Here is a 20,243-nt window from a genome sequence, read left to right on the forward strand (position 1 = left end):
TTGGGCTTTTTCCGTTTTCTTCTGTTATGAACAAAGGTTTTATAAACATTATTTTATATGGCCCTGACTAACACTGAGTAAAAGAAACCATCACAAAAAAGTACACACTACATGATTTCATTTATATGAACATTTAGTTCATTTCATTTTTGAACGTTTAGTTCAAAAGCATGCAAGACTAATGCATGGTGTTAAAGTCAGGATATTAGTTACTCCTTGGGTATCTGGATAGAAGCACAATAGGACTTAAGGGGTTCTGTTTTTCTTCTATTGTTGATGGGGTGGTGATAATTTTAATAAAATTTACATTAAAAAAGCAGAGATTCTTGAAAATCAAAGGCCTAACGTTAAGAAAGGAATAGGGTTTCTGCATTGGGAAGAGAACAAGAAAGAAACAGATAATCTTGCCTCTCCCACTCCCCACATTTCATCTGTCCTGGGGTAATAGGAAGAAGAGTGACGTGATAAAATCTTATAGGAAACAGTGTGTAACCTGTGCTGAACAGGACAACCGGGCTTGAGGAGGCCTGTTGTGAAGGACAGAATTCAGCATTGAGAGACTGGTAAAGACTGGGAAGCCCATGGAAGCTGAGCCAAGGTCTACAGAGAGACCACTGTTGCTGTTCACTAGAGCCCATCACATCACCTTTGCAGAAAAGTCAAGTCAGCTGTTCTCATCACTGCCTCGAGAAGGCCTTCTAATAAGCAGCAGCCTATAAACCTTGTTCATTTTCCAGAACAATGCCTGTTCATGACCTGAGACTTTGTTGAGTCCCAGACCTTGTCAATAGTGCAGGGCATTTATAAAGTCCTTTTAGAAACAAGAATTGGATACTGTACCTCCAGGAGCTCAGTGGTGGTGTGGGAGAAAAAATAGTGGGTCATTCTCTCCTAGAGACCAAAGAGGTCCCCACCTCCTCTTCCTGATCTTGGTTACAAGAATCTTTAAAGGGAAATAACGGAAATGGGATTGAACATGGGTAAAGGAAGACACGCAAGTCTTATACTTCCACAGAGGCTGCCAGATTTTTGGGAAAAAGGGAATTTTATCTGACTCTCCTGGTCTCTGAAGTGGGTGTGATTTGTATTGGACAATACTGTCAACTTTTTCTGGCTGGCTCATGTTACAGTGAAGAAACCTAACAGGGCTTTCCCTCTCAAGTCTATAAAACTGAACATGAAACTAACTCATTCATTTGCATAATATTCTAGTGAGAAGGAAAGAAATGGTTGATTTGGGGAGGTACATAAGAAGCACTTTCAGGATATTAGTGAACTTTCATTTTCTTATAATATGTTTCCCAGTCTGATTTTCTTAGAAATGGGTTCCAATCTTGCTCTAGACTTTTAGTAGTACTGGTTCTCAGCTGCTAGGACATTTTTTGAATTTATGAGAGTGACAAGTTTGCCATCTACTACTCTGATACTGTGATAGTCGAACCAAGACTAATAAACAGGTTGAAAAAAATTTATGACAGTCCACTTCTTATAACTATTACCATCATTGCTCCTGCTCCAGGTAAATGGTATTAGGAAAAATATCAAATGGAATTAAAGATTGTTCATAAATGTAGGAAAGCTGTACAGGCCCACAAAAACTTCTTGATGAACGCAGATTCAAATAATGATCTAATACAGACAATCATTTTTTTTTATCTTCTTTCTAAATAAAATCCCCAGAAATTCTTCTTTTGCTCTGCTAATTGAAGATTTTGGGGGAAATGTTAGTGCAGTTAAAGTGACCATTAAAATTACTGGTGAAGTTTGTAGTTGGGGTCAATCACCTTGTGCTTCAGTTTTCTTCTGCCTAAAATGAAGACTTTCTACCATAAACTTTAAGGTCCTTTCCAACTCTGAAGCATAATGGCTCTGAAAATCTACACATGCCTTAGGTAATTTCTTTTCAATTATTTTAGAGAATCTCTTTTTGTATTTAGCCGAACAAAGGCCTAGGGATCTTGTTTTTGTCCCTTGCTTAATCAACTTTAACAGAGTTTGAGGGGAAAAAAATTAAATATTTAAATTAATCCCAATATCCCATGCAGGATTCAAACCAGCAACCTTGTTGTTAAGAGCACGCGCTCTAACCAACTGAGCCATCGGGACGCCCCCTGTAATGTCTTTTGAAATGTATTTTATTTTAGCCATGAGAGTGAAAATTTCACTTCTCAAAAAAAGTGTGCAGTGGCTTTTCAGATTTTGTTGCTACTGAACATGGTTTCTCTCAAAAGAGACTAATAATCTGTAAGGTTTGCTTGAGAAGACTACAACAGACTGAAATCAAATGTCTGGCTTTTTTGATTTGTTTTGTTTTTTAGTGAATTACAGTGCTATTTGGAGATAGTATTTCATTGTTTTTAGTTCTTTCTTCATTGGCAGGGACTCGGGGGCATTGTAAAAAAAAAAAATAAAGAGCTGATTCAGTGATTGAAAAAAACAATGTTTCAGTCTTGAGAAGAAAAATACTAAGGGGACGATACTGACTTAATGGGGCAAAAGCGGTATGGTGAGTCACTCCTGATTAAATTGTATTGCGAAGAACTTCAACTAACTTTCTCAAATGAAAGTTTGTGTGAAAAGATGTTTAAAATCACAATTTGTAATGAAGGATGTTATTACTATCTTTCTTTAATCCAACTTGCATGCAATTAAAATTCAGTCAATTACCAGGACCTTGAATGCTATCATGCTGAAAACCCAACAAGCAATATTGAACATAGAACGTTGAATGTGTGATGAAAATGAACATTATTACTTTGGCTTGAGGTCATATTCGGTATTTAGAAATTTAGGAATATTCACATGAAGCTCAATAAAAAGCAGCAGACTCAAGGAGTTACTTTTTATTGGAGTTTCTGTCATTGCCTTGCCAAGGTTTGTGGACATTTTTTACATTACCATGAAAATCACTTTATGCTCTCAGGCAGAAAACTAAACAAACAAGTGCATTTTCCCTTGTGACAGTCTCATAAGGTTGTGCTTCTCCTTATTTGTTTGAGTTCCTCTTAATTAAGTGGTCTCATCATTTTAGAGTTAACCCTTAATATTACACATGTGTATATCCTATTGCCATTTAGCAGTGTCCTGACAGTATTTCCCAAACTCTCTTCATCATGAGAATTTTATGGGGTATTCATTAAAAATGCAGAGTCCTAGGCCCTGTCCCAAACCACCTGGCTTATAATATTTATGTAAGGCCTGGAAACCCAAATTTTTAATAAATATCCCTGCTGATTCTGATGTCTGTATTTGGGAAACACTGTTCTAATAAAACTAAGTATTTAACTAATCAATGGGTTTTCATGCCCAAAAAGCATTGACTGAGCCTTGAGTTTTAAAAAAATTTCTCTGGTCTGCAACCACCTCTTGCCTTTTCTGGAACCTCAGTCTATCATTCAAACACTTTTTCCTGTCTTCAACTCCTACCTCTACTAGCTCTTATAAGAGTCTAATCTCTTCCATCTTAAAAAGAAAACAACTTAACACCAATTTTTCTCAATCCGGCACTCCCTACTAGTTACAGTCCTATTTTACCTTTCTTTTCACAGCAAGATTCTAGATTCTAGAAGGGGTAACCAAATAGTTCACTACTTCCCAATCACTGTGCAATAAACTCTTATCTAGCTTCTGAATCTGCTCCTATCAAAGTCAGTAATAATCTCTTAATGATATAATGGGAATCATTTTGAGATATGAATCCAGCATATTTTCATTTCTGATAATCTCTAATTCCTACCTGTCCCAAGAAAGACTTCACTCACCCATTCATTGTTTTGTGGAGGCAGAGAAAACCAAGGGAGAACGAATCACTGCTCTAAAAGTAAAACACATCACTGTTCTGTTTTCATTTTTAAGCCAGATTTATTTTAAGACCACGGCTTTAGAAGGCAGACTAGAGAAAGTAAAGCACTTTTTTACATTCCAATATAGCGAGAGCTTAGAGATCAATATAATAAGCTATTGTATGGAGAAGACAGAGGATGTGACACACAGATGGGGAGAAAACTGTCCTCAGGCTGAGAAGAGGAGCCAAGAAAGATAAAGAAAAGGCAAGATACCAGACACAAATGTGCTTGCCATTGTCTGCTTTGGGGTCAAATATTATGGGAGGAGCACTGCGGCAGAATCATTAAAATAAATTTAGGGGAACCAGCGAAGCTCCATGAAGGAGGTACTATTACAGCTGTGTGATGAATCAATGGGTCAGATGTAGACAAGTCGCTATGAGGAAGGACAGGGACATTTAAAGTGAAGGGGAAAAAGTGAGTGCAGCTATGAAGGGAACAAAAGCCTTAAACTTCTGTGTAGAGTGAACTGCTTCACTTGGCAGAAACATGGGGGAGTGTAAAAGAGTACAGTAAGAACTAAGGTTGGAAAAGTAAGTTGTAACCAAGTTTGGAGGCCTGGAATGTTAGTTGGGAGTTTGGGCTTTCTTCAGGAGTAAGAGGCACTGAAAGGGACTAACAGGATCAGGGCAGTGCTTCAGGACGCTGATATTTTATGTTTGCCTGATATTTTCTATCTATGCCTTTATCCTCCGAATATTCCCAGAGATTCTCTTCCCCAGTTCCTGCCTTTACTGGTAATTACCTTTTTGTTATTTAGTTCCAGGGCTGCCACATTAGTGAGAAAAAGGAGAACTGCTTTTCTTATGCTATGCATGGATAAAACAAAATATTATTTAGCTATTAAAATATCATTTTAAGAAATATTATTTAGCTAGTAAAATGGCATTTTCAAAAAATATTTATTGGCATGAGAAAGTGCTTATGTTCCAATGATGAAATAATAAAGTAATATATTAATAAAAGCAGAATGAAATTATATATAAAATTCGAAAGCATCATACAAATCTGAATATTATGTGTCTATATGCATGTACATATATGGAAAGGAAAAGAAATCAAAGTGTCAACATTCATAGTGGTATCATGGGTATTCTTATTTTCTTATTTGTACCATTCTCCATTTTCCAAATTTGAATATAATACAATGATAGTCAGAAAAGTTATTTTTCTAGTGTGTTAACCATAGCAAGTAAGTCGTCAAATAAGCAACCAATTAAAAATAGCATCCTACCTGAACTCGATACTTGGAATTCGCTAAGACCTATAAATATTAAGGGCTTTGAGATCCAGACATAGAAAGCAGCTTTGGCTTTCTGAGTATTTGAATGCTTTCTCTGAAGGGAATAGAAAGGAAAGGAAAGGACTTGAACAATCTTTCACCACTAAGCCACTTCTGGAATTTCCAAATAAGGCCTTGAAGGGAAAGAAGATGACATGAAGAGCCTGCACACCATCACTCCACACTCTCATGGGTCTTGGAGTCGGGAAGGGCCTGGCCGTCACTGCTTGGTAAAAATGCCACATTGAAGTGAAATACTGAGGTTTAAACCTCCAGGTGCAGTCTGATTTCACCAGCTGTCCAGCCTAGCACTGGTGCTTCAGGCAAATTTTGACTTTATGCTTCAAGAATCATTTGTTCACTCTTTTCCAATCTTGCATAGTTTACTGTCGGAATCTGATAATACTTAAGCAGGTTAAGCAGACTTTAAGGAAATCCTGAGAAAGGAGACAAACTGCCATATCATTCTTTTAAGTTATTATATTTGAACAACTAGATTTACTCATTTGATTTGCTCAGAAACTTTCAGCCAAGTAGCTGTGGAATTTTGTCTATGTCTCTGACATAATTAAATTATTCTACTATATGTCTCTTCCAGTTTCACCCTTGCTAACCAAAGTCAGCTTTTTGGCCCTTTATTCTGCCACTGCAAAGGGAACATGGGCTCCTCCAGGATTTGTCTGAATAACTGGAATCCTACTTTATCAAATTCTCCAAAAAAACTAAAGAGACTTTTGGAGTCTTTAAAAGTAGGTTTATAGCTTTACCAGGAAGAGAAAGTAGAAATGTGACTAACAGTAACAGAAATTCTAGAGAACTAGACCTTTCTTTTGCCTGTATCCTTTGGAAGAAACATATCCTCAGGATCTTGAAACACTGACAGCACAAATCAGTGTGTTTCTTTCTAATCAATAAAAGAGGTTGAGGTCGACATTAATGAAAAGCATAGGGAGAATAAAGCTTTCAAAATTTTCTTTCCATAGTGGTCCTATTGCTTCAGGGTGTCTGTTTTTCACGCTGACCAAAGCTGGGGAGCAAATCTGCTTGATGTGTCTGGCACGTGTTTCATGGGGCCTGATAAATAGATATTTATTGAGAATTTACTGCATGTCTGTCCTGGATTAAGTGCTTTGCACAAATTATTTTAATTTAATCCTGCGAAGTACTGTTATCTAACCGATGAGAAAACTAAACTAGAACACTCAAGTAATAACTGGAGTCCTATTTTATCAAACTCTCCAAAAAAAGTAAAGAGTGTTTAGGAGTCTTTCCCAAGGTCAGTAATAGATGGACCTATGGTTGACCATGATTTGTCATTTCTAGAATCTGTGCTGTTATTCTCTGTGCTACACTATCTTTATGCACATGAAATAAACTTCCACAGGCGCAGACCTCTTCGAAGGACAGATGGCAAGTAATCTTAAAAAAGAAACTTATCTTCAGTCCTCAGTTTGTTATGGGAAGGAAGAAGGGCTGATAATATTGTCCAGATAAATTTTTGCTATGTGTTTGTCTGAAGAACATAAGAATCCCAGATTACTTATGCTAAATATCCAGGATTATTCACTGGGCACTTATCTGCTTTTGGTTGAATTTAAAAGAAACATATGGGTTACTATGTTTAAACAGCCATCTGCCATCATGAGCAAATTCTTGAGGAAATTGCTTTGGAACTAAAGTACAGCACATGTTTGATCTTTATGTGTATTTGTACTTTTTGAATTTAGAAACTGAAATAAAGAGGTAAAAATGCAACAAGAAGGAAGATGGAAAACAAAAAGAAATTAAAAAAGCCAAATGAGTGATTCATGGTATTCTGTACTAGTGAGAGTAAGAAAGAAAGAATTAAAGCTGCCCAAATAGACCCAGTGTAATATGAAATGGGTGGCATGGTACCAAACAAACAGAAATGGCAATACAACACACATAGTAAAGAAAATCCAGTGAATGTATGTTTAGCTGAAACTGATCATTTTGGAAAAGAGACGCTTAGGACACATTTTTGTGTAGTAGGCTGAATTATGACCTGTCCCCTGCACCGGCAACCCCCACCCCAGTATCGTGTCTTAAGTCCTAGAATCTGTGAATGTTATTTTACATGGTAAAAGGCATTTTGAAGACTTGATTAAGGATCTTGAGATGGGGAGATTATACTGGATTACTGAAGTGAGTCCGATGTAGCCACAAGAGTTCTTATAAGAAGGAGATAGGAGGGACAGAGTCAGAAAAGGAGATGTGACAGTAGAAACAGAGGTTGGAGTGAAGCACTTTGAAGATGGAGGAAGGGGCCACAAGTCAAGGAATGCTGGAAAAGACCAGGAAATGGATTGTCCCCTGGATCCCCGGAAGCAAAGCAGCCTTGCAGACACCTTGGTTTTAGCCCTGCAAGACTCATTTGCACTTCTTAGCTCCGGACCTGTACGATAATAAATTTCTGCTGTTTTAAGCCATGTAATTTGTAATAATTTACTGTAGTAACAATATAAAACTAAAATATATGACTCAAAGAATTCTAAGGAAAAAAATCGTGACCTCCTTTAGTCATTCTATCTCTCCCCCTAATACCTAGTCTACCACCTAAACCCACCTACTCTTCCTCACTTACTGAGCATCTCTCCTTCCCCTTCTGTACCCACTGGCCCTTGTCTGTCACACTCGAATGACTGACTGCAAATAGTGGCCTCCTGATTACTGTCCCCACTCCCTCCAGGGTAACTGGAGTGTGCCCCTACACCTACCACCAGTCTAACATTTATAAATGTCTGTGCCCCAAACTTTGTTGGACTCATGTTACCTACAGATAAAAAAGCCCCAACTCATCACAATGGCATCCCTCTCCACTGTCCCTCCATTTAAAAAAAAATTTTTTTTTACATCCTCTCCCGCTATGACACAACACTAATCCTTCAGTCCTGTCTCCATGCCTATACCCATATTGGGGTCTCTGCCTGGAATGTTTTTCTCCCTCTTAGTCATCTCAACATCCAGTTGGGGTCAGAGGAAGTGTGGAACATGGAGAATAGAGTGTCTTGGTGGAGTGACCCTTGTTTGGGGAAAAAGTTGAAATCTTTTCTTCATATAAATAGTAAGCTAACATATGCCTGCTAATCGGAATAGGAGAAAGAAATGTAATCATTAATGAAAGAGTAAAATGAAGTAGAATACCTAATTAAAAGGGGATAAAATAAGGAAAAGGAAACAGAAATATCTCTGTAAAATAAATAAAATACTAGAACATTTTTAATTAAAATTATGAACTATGAAGGCAAACACACTGCCATCAATATTAGTTAACATTGTTTTAGAAATTCCAGGTAATGCAAAAAAGCAAGAACTTGAAATAACTGGTTTGAATAAGATGAAATAAAGTTATCTGCTTTTACTGATGGTATAATTGAAATCCTACAACACTCAACAAATTTGAGTAACAACCACAACAGCAAGCAGTAATGGTAAAATAGTTGGATACAAGATAAATATTGAAATATCACTAACTTTTCTTTATTTTAATTATAAGGGCCTAGAAATAGAAATGAAAATAAATTTTTTCCTAATATAGACAAACACTACAAAATAATTAGGGCTAAATTTGCCAATATGGTTTATAAAGAAAACTACAATGTCTTACTGAAAAACATAAAATATTAATAAAATATGAAGAATTTAAAAGTATACAATAAACAAAATCAACAGATAAACAATATATTTAGAATAAAATTTTACAGTGCTAATGTCATAGAATAAATATCAGTAATACAGAAAGACCTTACAAACTGATAAGAAAAGACAAGCAAATGAACAGGAAAATAGGCAAAGTATATGAAGATTCACATGAAGAACAAATTCACAGAAGTGAAAATCAAAAAGATCAAACAATATATGAAAATATGTGCAAACTCCATAGTAAGGAAGATGCAAATGTGTAATAATGAGGTACCACCTTAAATATATAAGCCCATGTCAAAGATTAAAATGAGACACAAAATACCTATTGCTAAAAGAGATATGAGAAAAACAGTACTCCCATACACGGCTAGGAGAAATATGTATCACAGCCTTTGGGAAAAAGAATCTAGCACCAACTATTATTTAAAATACAAATAACTTCCCTTCGTATACTCTCTACCATAGAAATAAAGGCATCAGAGAAGACATATATGGTAGGATATTTGTTGCAGCAGTATTCATGGTGGAGAAAGCTGAAAAATAAAGTTAATGTGTTTGCATTCATCCATTCAGAAAGAATGTGTTTACTGAACTTCTGCTGGGTGCTTTTTTCTGCATACACACTATAAAGAATAGTAAAGGGCTCTCCCCCTCAGAGAACTCTGGTTGTATAGGCGAGGAGTCAAGGCATATAGACACAGTTATGTAACAACACCAAACAGGATAATTCAGACAGAGGACCCGATAAGGAAAGGTAAGGGGTAGGAGTGGTGAGCAGAAAAGGCAGTGTATGTTCCAGAGTTAGGAAGTGATCCCACCAGAGAAGAGAATCACATCTCAATTACAAAAAAAAAAAAAAAAGAAAGGAAGAAAGAAAGAAAAAATCATTAATTCTTGATTAATCCTGATGAATGGAGGAAGACTGAAAAGCAGCATAGAATGGGGAACTTGACATGGACTTTGTTAATATCCTAAAGCCTTTATAATAAAAATAGAGCAGTAATAACCAGAATTTGAAAGGGGAAAGAGAGGTATGACAAACTAAATTAATTTACATGAAAAAGAAATTTGTTACTAATACTGAAAAGTCAATTGACATGGATTCAAGGTTTTCCCTCTAATAAGGTCTCCCACATTGGCATTCAGAAGATCTAAGTGAATGGGAGAGGCCTTAGAGTTACAGTTAGCAGGAGAGAATTGTGTATAACCCACAAACACTCTTATCTGGATGTGAAGGCACTATGTTGTATATCTGTACATTGCTGCAGAGAAACTAGCGGAAGCTGCCCTGGTGGTAAGAAGCATGGCACTCTCTGATCCCACCTTCTTGATTCAGATCTGAGCTGAGGCTAAACTGGTGCAGGAAGTAGCTAATATACTGATTCCAGAGCAAGCATTTTGAAAGATACCAATCTGCGTCATGGAAAAGGCTAAGTAAAAGTTAGTAATAAATAATATAAAACCCTATCCTAGTCCAAAATGGTCAGAACATAATTGGGACATTGTTTTAAAATTCTGTCTACCATCCATTGTATTAAATAAAGTTAATTTAGAGGAAATCAATCAGGCCAGCGACAGTTACTAAAGGAACTGAGATGTTTAGATTAGAAAGAAAAGACTTACGGATATGAAATCTGCCATCAAATATTTGAAATACTATTACAACAGCAAAATCATACAAAGGGCTTTTAACTCAGATAGGAGTTGTACTGTTATAGACTTTAGGATTCCTTTTTAACCTGCAATTCCAGGAAATTGGTAATAGGTTCAGGTTCAGAATGCCCAGGGCCCACCCTCCTGGCATCAAAGCCAAAGAATAGAGCAGAGTCCAACATGCTGGGGCCAGTGCCAATAGGGCTTCCTGTAGTGGTAATTCGAAGAAGGGCATTCAGAGGACAAGCCAAAGGGTTAGTTAACAAACAGGAAAGCTGGACAAACGTCACAATAATGAGAAGATGGAACTCAAAAAAAAAAAAAAAAAAAAAAGGCAAGGGCAACTAGAGAAACCAAAAATTCAGGATGGCATAATCAGAGGGACTAGAGTAGAAGGGAAGGAAACTAATGAAGCTAATGATTGGAAAGGGATGACAGAGTGACAGAGCAAGAGTCAGGTTAGGACAAGGATTAATTCAGGTCAAAGCTTGTGATCACCATGTTAAGAATGATTTGTGCTCAGCGCAGAGTAAACACTCAATAAACATGACATATTATTATTTGAAACTTTGCCCTGATTAGCAGAGTTGCAATCAAGTATTCAAAATAACCAACATATACTAAATCAGGACCAGATCATGGAGGGCCTTGAATGTCACCCTCAGGAGTATGGGTGTTATTTTGCAGGCAAAAAAGAAACACAAAGTTGGCTCAGTTGGTTAGAGAGCAGTGCTCATAATACCAAGATCGCTGGTTCGATCCCCACATGGGCCACTGTGAGCTGCGCCCTCCACAACTAGATTGAAACAACTACTTAACTTGGAGCTGATGGGTCCTGGAAAAACACACTTAAAATGAAAAGAAAAAAAAGAAAGAAACACAACGTTATCTGAATGGGGATGAGCTTTAGGAACATTACTCACTCAGCACTGTGACAAATACATGTATTATAAGAGATGAGGCAGAGCCATTAGGTAAGACTTCTTGCAAAAATAAAAAGAATGTCCTTAACTGGGAGGGGGTGGGCTGGGAGTGGGTGATATAAGAACAGCCTAGAGTAGGAATCTAAGGATGCATTACCTAATTGAATGACAGAGCTGGCTGTGTATAGAACCAACATGGTCAATAAAAAGATACAGTATAATGCAGTTTCCTTATTCAGGATATGACAGAGCAAGCTGAGAATAACCAACTCCATTAAACAGCTGATCTTAAATCAAGATAGACTCTTTAATGACTCTGACGTTTCAAGCACTTGAAACCCAAGGTTTTGGTTCTTTTCATGACTGCTTTCTTCATTCAACTAAATTCAAGAAGAAAGTTAAATTTAAAATTCTACTTAAATCTGAGCTGATCAGGGTTTATCCACTAGAACAGTAAGTAACAAAGAAGGAAATATGTTCTCACAGAAGCTAAAGAAAGGGGAATTTTCAAGGATGGAATGATCCAGTTTCAGAGGCTGTAGAGTAATATCATAAGAACTGAAAAATGGCCAAGTATTTTTTAAAATTTATTTTTTATTAAAGTATTGTTGATATAAAATATTATGTTAGATCCAGGTCTACAACATAATGATTCAACATTTATATACCTTATGATGTGATTATAATACGGTACTTCTAGTAACCATCTATCACCATACAAAATTATTGTGATATTATTGACTATTTTCCCTATGCTGTGCATTACATTCCCATGACTTATTTATTTTATAACTGAAAGTTTGTACCTCTATTTCCCTTCATATTTTCACTTATCCCTCATGACCCACCCCTTTGGCAACTCATTTGTTCTTTGTATCTATGAGTCTGTTTGTTCATTCCTTTTTTTTCTTTCAGATTCCACATATAAGTGAAATCACATGGTATTTGTCTTTCTCTGTCTGATATATTTCACTTAACATAACACCCTGTGTCCATCATGTTGTCACAAATGGCAAGATTTCATTCCTCTTTATGGCTGAGTAATACTCCATTTATATACACACACACACATACACACACACATATATGTATATATGTATATACACATACATATGAGGTAGGACAATTAAGTTCAAGAACTCATCTTAGAAAAAGTGCTACATACCTCATTGCCGAATATCACTACAGTCAACTTCAACGTACTCCCCTTGGGAAGCTAGACACTGACGCCAGCGCCTAGTCTACCCTTCAAAGCTATTATGGAACCCTTTTTCTGGAATGGCCAATTACCCTTGATGTCCTGAATGTTCATCAAAATGACTTCCTTTCAATATTTCCTTTATCTTCAGGTAAAGAAAGAAGTCACTGGGGGGCAGATCAGGTGAGTAGGGAAGATGTTCCAATACAGTTATTTGCTGGCTAAAAACTCCCTCACAGATGTGGGAGCTGGTGCATTGTCGTGATGCAAGAGCTGTGAATTGTTGGCAAAAAGGTCAGATTGTCTAACTTTTTCACGCAGCAAATATCTCTTTCCATGCAAATATCTCTTTCAGCATTTCCAAATAGTAAACTTGGTTGTTTGTCCAGTTAGCACAAATTCATAATGAATAATCCCTCTGGTATCAAAAAAAGAGGTTAGCAACATTATTGCAACAAGTTCACAAACTTAATTGTCAGACCCTGTATATATACACGTATACTGTGTTTCCCTGAAAATAAGACCTAGCCGGACAATCAGCTCTAATGCGTTTTTTGGAGCAAAAATTAATATAAGACCCAGTATTATATTATATTAGACTGGATCTTTTAGTAAAATAACACTTATATTTTATAGTATATAGTAAAATAAGCCTTATATTAATTTTTGCTCCAAAAGACTCATTAGAGCTAATTGTCTGGCTAGGTCTTATTTTTGGGGAAACATGGTATATGTGTATATATACATATATGTGTATGTGTATATATAGGTGTATATATACATATATATGTATATATACATATACATATATGTGTGTGTGTGTATATATATATATATATACACACCATCCCACAATTTATCCATTCATCTATCAATAGATCCCTAAGTTGTTTCCATATATGTTGGCTATGGTAATTAATGCTGCAATGAACACAACAGTGGATATAATATCTTTTTGAATTACTGTTTTTGTTTTCTTCTAAATACCAAGAAGTGGAATTCCTGGATCATATAATAGTTCTATTTTTAATTTTTTCATAAAACTCCATACTGTTTTCCATAGTGGCTGCATCAGTTTGCAATCTCACCAACAGTGCACAAAGATTATCTTTTTTCCACATCCTCACCAACATTTGTTATTTCTTGTCTCTTTGTAATAGCCATTCTAACAGGTATAAGGTGATATCTCATGTGGTTTTGATTTGCATTTCCTTGATAATTACTGATGTTGAGTGTCTTGGCATAGAATTAACCCTGGTCATTCGCAGAATGTAAAGGATTTACGAGACTCTACAAGAGTAAGACTATTTATTGAAAGTAAAAAAAGAGAGAGAGTTCTGTTTGGAACTGGCAGAAGTTTTGCCAGGGTAGTCTGAGAGGGAGAGCTGCCAAAATAGAGGGGTAAGAGAGATACTGGCAAATGGAGTTGTGCCAGGGCAGAGTCCGAAGGGGACAGCTGCACTGATGAGGAGTGCTGGGGTTTTATATTTTTCCATGCAGGATGTAGGGTGCTTGCCAGCTTGCATGGGGGCTGCTGTTACAATTGTTTTCTCCTGCGAACTGTCCTGTTCTCATCTATGATGGATGTCAGCTTGCAGGGGGTTGCTATTGCGATTGGGAACTGTTCTGTTCCCACCTATGATGGGTGTTTGCTAGTGTGCAGGGGGTTGCTATTGCGATTGGGAACTATTCTGTTCCACCTATGATGGATGTAAGGTGCTTGTCAGCTTGTAGGTGCAGTGCTAGCCAGGGGAGTTAGAACCAAGTGGTTATAATGTTTAGCTCATTCCTGTTAGCCCACAAGCTCGCTCCTGTTAACTCTTTGCCGGTCCCATCCTGCCAGGTCACAAGCCCACTCCCATTAATTCTTTGTCTCATCACTGAGCACCTTTTCACATGTCCACCTTTTCCTGTCAGATATACACATTGCAAGTATTTTCTCCTAGTCTGTGACTTTCTGTTTCTTTATCTTTTTTTCCTTCTTCCACTCCTCCTCCACTTTAGTTCAAGCTGTTGTTTCTCAGTCTAGTTATGTAGGGTGCAGCGTCCTGGCCCATATGGAAATAGAACTGGCAACCTCGGCATTAGGAGCACGGTGCTCCAACCACCTGAGCAACCGGGCCTGCCTGACTTTTTGTTTCATTATCAGTGCCTCATTGAGAGCAGAAGTTCTTAATATTCATAAATTACATGATATGTATTTTACATTATGGTTAGTGCTTTCAGAGTTTTAAGAAATCCCTGTGTGCCTGAAAGTCATGAAGATGTGTTCCTATTTTTTTTCTAGAAACTTAGTAGTTTCAGTTTTTCAGTTTAGTCCCGTCATCCATTTCAAACTAATATCCCATTGACATTGCAGTTGAGATTAATTTTTTTCCATGCAAATATCTCATTGTTACAGCAACATTGTTGAAAGACTTTCCTTTCTCCATTAAATTATATTGATGCCTTGTTGAAAATCAATTGACTTTTTAAAATGTGTATGTTTATTTTTGGTCTCACTATATAGCAGTTTTATCAATCTTTTATTTACCCTTTTCTCAATATTTATGACTTTACTGAAGCTTTTTAATAATTTAATAAGTTTGGAGTCAATTAGTTTAACAACTACAACTTTATTCTACTTTTTAAAGATTATATTTTAGGTTCTTTGCATTCTCATATAAATTTAAAATTAAGTTATCAGTTTCTACACAAAACAAATAAGCCTGCTTAGAATTTATATAAGATTGCCATGAATCTATACATCAAGTTGAAGAGGACGGCCATCTTAACAATATTGACTCTTCCAATCCATGTGCCCAATCAAATCCAATAATATGTAAAAACAAATATATTTATCTTTTCTCTGTTTGGTTCTGTTAATTTTTGCTTCATGTATTTTGAAACATGTTATTAGGAACATACACATTCAGGGTTATTAGATTTTCTTGTTGAATTGGCCCTTTTTCATTATGAAATAACTTAATCCCTGATGACATTCCTTGTCTGGAAGACTCCTTTCTTTGCAGACTGATGTGACTATGTTATGCTTACTGCTTTTATTGCATATTTTCCCACCCATTTATTTTCAACCTGTCTATGTATTTATATTTATATTGCATCCCTGTGTATAGTTGGATCTTGCTTTTTTTAAAAAAAATCTAGTCTTCAATCTCTGTTTTTTTCATTATATCAGTTCATTTACAGTTGATGTAATTACTGATATGATTTAGTTTAAATCTATCCTTTTGCTCTTTATTTACTATTTGTCTGCTTTGTGGATTTTTTTTCTCTCTGTCTTCTCTTCAGTTGAGCATTGCTTAGAATTTCATTCTGTCTCCTCTATTTATGTTTTCAACTACCTCTTTGTATTATTTATTTAGTACTTTCTCTAGATTTATAATACACATCCTTAACTTGTTATAATTTATCTAAAATTAATATTATTAAACATATACTAATATTATTGGATACATTATTGGATAAGAAGTTTACAACAGCACAATTTCACTTATATCCCTTCCTGCCTCTTGTGCTATAGTCATGTTTTATTTCTGCATATGTTTGAAACTCAAGATACATTTTTATTATTTTTACTTTTAAAGAAATTAAGGAAAGAAGACAGACATTTTTATTAACCCACATATTTATACTTTCCAGTTCTTTTCCTTCCTTCCTTTTAATCAAGACTTCCTTTTTATATCATTTCCTTTCAGGTTGAAAATCTTCCTTTGACATGTCTTGTAATGCAGAGCTGCTGACAACATATTTACTCTGTTTTTGATGATCTAAAAGTGTCTTTATTTGCTTTTTTTTGTAACATTTTCTTTAAAAAATTTATTGGGGTAAAATACATATAACATAAAATTTGCCATTTTAACCCTCTCAAGTATATAATTTAGTGGTATTAATTACCTTCATAATGTGCAACCATCACAACCATCTATTTCCAAAATATTTTCATCACTTCAAAAAAAAATCTGTAGACATTGATTATGCAATAAATTCCCATCCACCCTTCTCCTAGACATGGGTAACCTCTAATCTACTTTCTGTCCCTGTGAATTTGCCTATTAAAAATATTTCATATAAGTGGCACCATACAATATTTGTTCTTTTTGTTTAGTTTATTTTAGTAAACACAATGTTTTCAAGGTTCATCCATGTAGTCGCATATATCAGAATTTCATTCTTTTTTAGAGCTGAATAATATTCCATTGTATGTTTATAATCACATTTTGTTTATCCATTCACCTATTGATAGACACTTGGGTTGTTTTCACCTTTTTGCTATTACGAATAATGTTACAATAAATATTGGTGTAAAAATATCTGAGTCCCTGTTTTCAATTCTTTGAGGTATATAATTAAGAGTGTAATTATTGGATCATAGTCTATGTTTAGCTTTGTGAGGAAAGGCCAAGCTATTTTCCACCTGCACCATTTTACATTTCCCCCAGCAATGTGCAAAGGTTCCAGTTTCTCCACATTCTCATCAACATTTATTTTCCTTTTAAAAAAAAATGATAGTCATCCTAGTAAGTATGACATACTACCTCAATCTGGCTTTGATTCATATTTTCCTAATGACTAATGATGTTGATCATCTTTTCATATGCTTACTGGCTGCTTGTATGCCTTTGGATATGTCTTTTAGAGTCCTTTGCCCATTTTTGAATTGCTTACCTTTTTGTGTGTTGAGTTGTAGGAGATTAGATATTGATACAGATATAGATATAGATGATATAGATATAGATAGATATATAGATATAAATTATAGATAAATATATATAACCAAAGAAGTATACACATTTTAAGAAAGGAAAAAAACTGTATTAAAATTGTAATACTCAATATCTACTGATAACAAAAGATAACACAAGTCACGTTTGACTTCTGCAATTATAAGAGGTGCTCAAAGTGGTTACCATCAGCATCCAGACACTTCTGATTACAACAAACTACTGCTTGAGCAACACTGATCAAAGTGTCCACTTGTATACATTTTTGTGGCACCCCTGGTGTGTGTGTGTGTGTATACATTCCTGTTAGCCCAAAAGGTCGCTAAAATAAATAAAATATATACATATATATATATTTTTTTCCTTGATATTAATCCCCTATCAGATATATGATTTGAACATATTCTCTCCCATTCTATAGTTGTCTTTTCATTTTCTTGATTATGTCCTTTGATACACATAAGATTTTTATTTTGATGAAGTGCAATTTATCTAGTTTTTGTTTTGTTGCCCATTTCTTTTTGTATCATAGTTAAGAATCCATTGCCAAATCTAAGTTCCTGTAGATTTACTTCTATGTTTTCTTCTAAAAGTATTTTTATAGTTTTTGCTCTGATACTTAAGTCATTGATCTATTTTGAGTTAATTTTTGTATGTGGTGCAAGATAGGGGTTCAACTTTATTTTTGTTACATATGGTAATTCAGTTGTTCCAGCACCATTTGTTGAAGAGGCTATTGTTTCTCTATTTTTTTTTATTAGTTTCAGGTGTACAAAGCAACACAATAGTTAGACATTTAAGCCCCTCATAAAGTGATAACCCACCACCCAAGCTACTACCCTTCTGACATCTATTATTTATTTGTCTATTGAATGGACTGGGCACCCTTGTCAAAAATCATAGGTGTATTTGTGTTTTTCTGGACTCTCCATTTTATTCCATAGGTCTATAAATCTATACTTATGCCAGTACTACTTTGTTTTACTTACTGTAGCTTAGTATTAAGTTTTGAAATTGGAAAGTGAGAAACACTGACTTTTTTTCAAGTCTATTTTGATTATTCAGGTCCCCTTGCAATTCATGAATTTAACAATTAGCTTTTCCATTTTTGCCGAAAAATTGTTACTGAAATTTTGATAGGGATTGTGTTGAATCTGTTGTGTTTATTTTTTTAATTTTATTTATTTATTTATTTATTTATTTTAAATTTATTTTTAATTTATTGGGGTGACAATTGTTAGTAGAATTACATAGATTTCAGGTGTGCAATTCTGTATCACATCATCCATAAGTCACACTGTGTGTTCACCACCCAGAGTCAGCTCCCCTTCCATCACCATACATTTGATCCCCCTCACCCTCATCCCCCACCCCCCAACCCCCTTACGCTCTGGTAACCACCAAATTACGTTCCCCAGATTAATTTTCAAACCCCGTGGCCATCCTGTGGTCACCGACTGCCCTCCAATCCCCTCACCCTCCCCCCCACCCCCTACCCCTCCCGCCCATCTAGCAACCCTCAGTTTTTCCTCATTGTCTCCCAAACTGTTTCTGATTAGTTCATTCACTTATTCTTTTCTTTAGAATCCGCAAATAAGTGAGATCATATGGTACTTATCTTTCTCTGTCTGACTTATTTCACTTAACATAATGTTCTCTAGATCCATCCATGTTGTTGCAAATGGTAAGATTTCTTTCTTCTTTATGGCTGCATAATACTCCATTGTATAAATGTACCACAGTTTCTTAATCCAGTCATCTACCGATGGGCATTTTGGTTGTTTCCATGTCTTAGCTATTGTGTATAGTGCTGCAATAAACATAGGAGTGCATAGAGATTTTTGAATTGAAGTTCTGGATTTCTCCGGATAGATACCTAGGAGTGGAATTACTGGATCATAAGGTAGTTCCATTTTCAGAATTTTGAGATACCTCCATACTGTTTTCCATAGCGGCTGCACCAGTCTGCAATCCCACCAACAGTGCACAAGCGTTCCCTTTTCTCCACATCCGCGCCAGCACTTGTTGTTTGTTGATTTATTGATGATAGCCATTCTGACTGGGGTGAGGTGGTATCTCATTGTGGTTTTTATTTGCATTTCTCTGATGGTTAGTGAGGTTGAGCATTTCTTCATATGTCTGTTTGCCATCTGTATGTCCTTTTCAGAAAAATGTCTCTTCAAGTTCTCTGCCCATTTTTTAATTGGATCGTTTGTTTTTTTGGAGTTGGGTTGAGTAAGTTTTCCATAGATTTGTGATATTAATCCCTTATCAGATATATCATTGGCAAATATCTTTTCCCATTCAGTAGGATCCCTTCTTGTTTTATTGATGGTTTCCTTTGCTGTGAAAAAACTTTTTAGTTTGATATAATCCCACATGTTTATTTTTTCTCTTAGTTCCCTCGAGCGAGGGTGTATATCAGTAAAAATCTTACTCCGGGTAATGTCTGAGAAGTTTCTTCCTATATTTTCTTCTAGGTATTTTATGGTTTCAGACCTTACATTTAAGTCTTTAAGCCATTTTGAATTTATTTTTGTATATGGTGTAAGGAGGTGGTCCAACTTCATTTTTTTGCATGTGTCTGTCCAGGTTTCCCAGCACCATTTATTGAATAGACTGTCATTACTCCATCGTACATTCTTGCTTCCATTGTCGTAGATTAAATGGCCATATAGGCGTGGATTTATTTCTGGACTCTCTATTCTGTTCCATTGATCTATGTGTCTGTTTTTATGCCAGTACCATGCTGTTTTGATTACTGTAGCCTTGTAGTATAATTTGAAGTCAGGTATTGTTATACCTCCCACTTTGTTCTTATTTCTCAAGATTGCCTTTGCTATTCGGGGTCTTTTATGGTCCCATATAAATTTTAGGATTATATGTTCTATTTCTGTGAAAAACGACGTAGGCAGTTTGATAGTAATTCCATTGAATATGTATATTGCCTTA

This window comes from Rhinolophus ferrumequinum, chromosome 22, assembly GCF_004115265.2.
Source record: "Rhinolophus ferrumequinum isolate MPI-CBG mRhiFer1 chromosome 22, mRhiFer1_v1.p, whole genome shotgun sequence".
NCBI lineage: Eukaryota > Metazoa > Chordata > Mammalia > Chiroptera > Rhinolophidae > Rhinolophus > Rhinolophus ferrumequinum.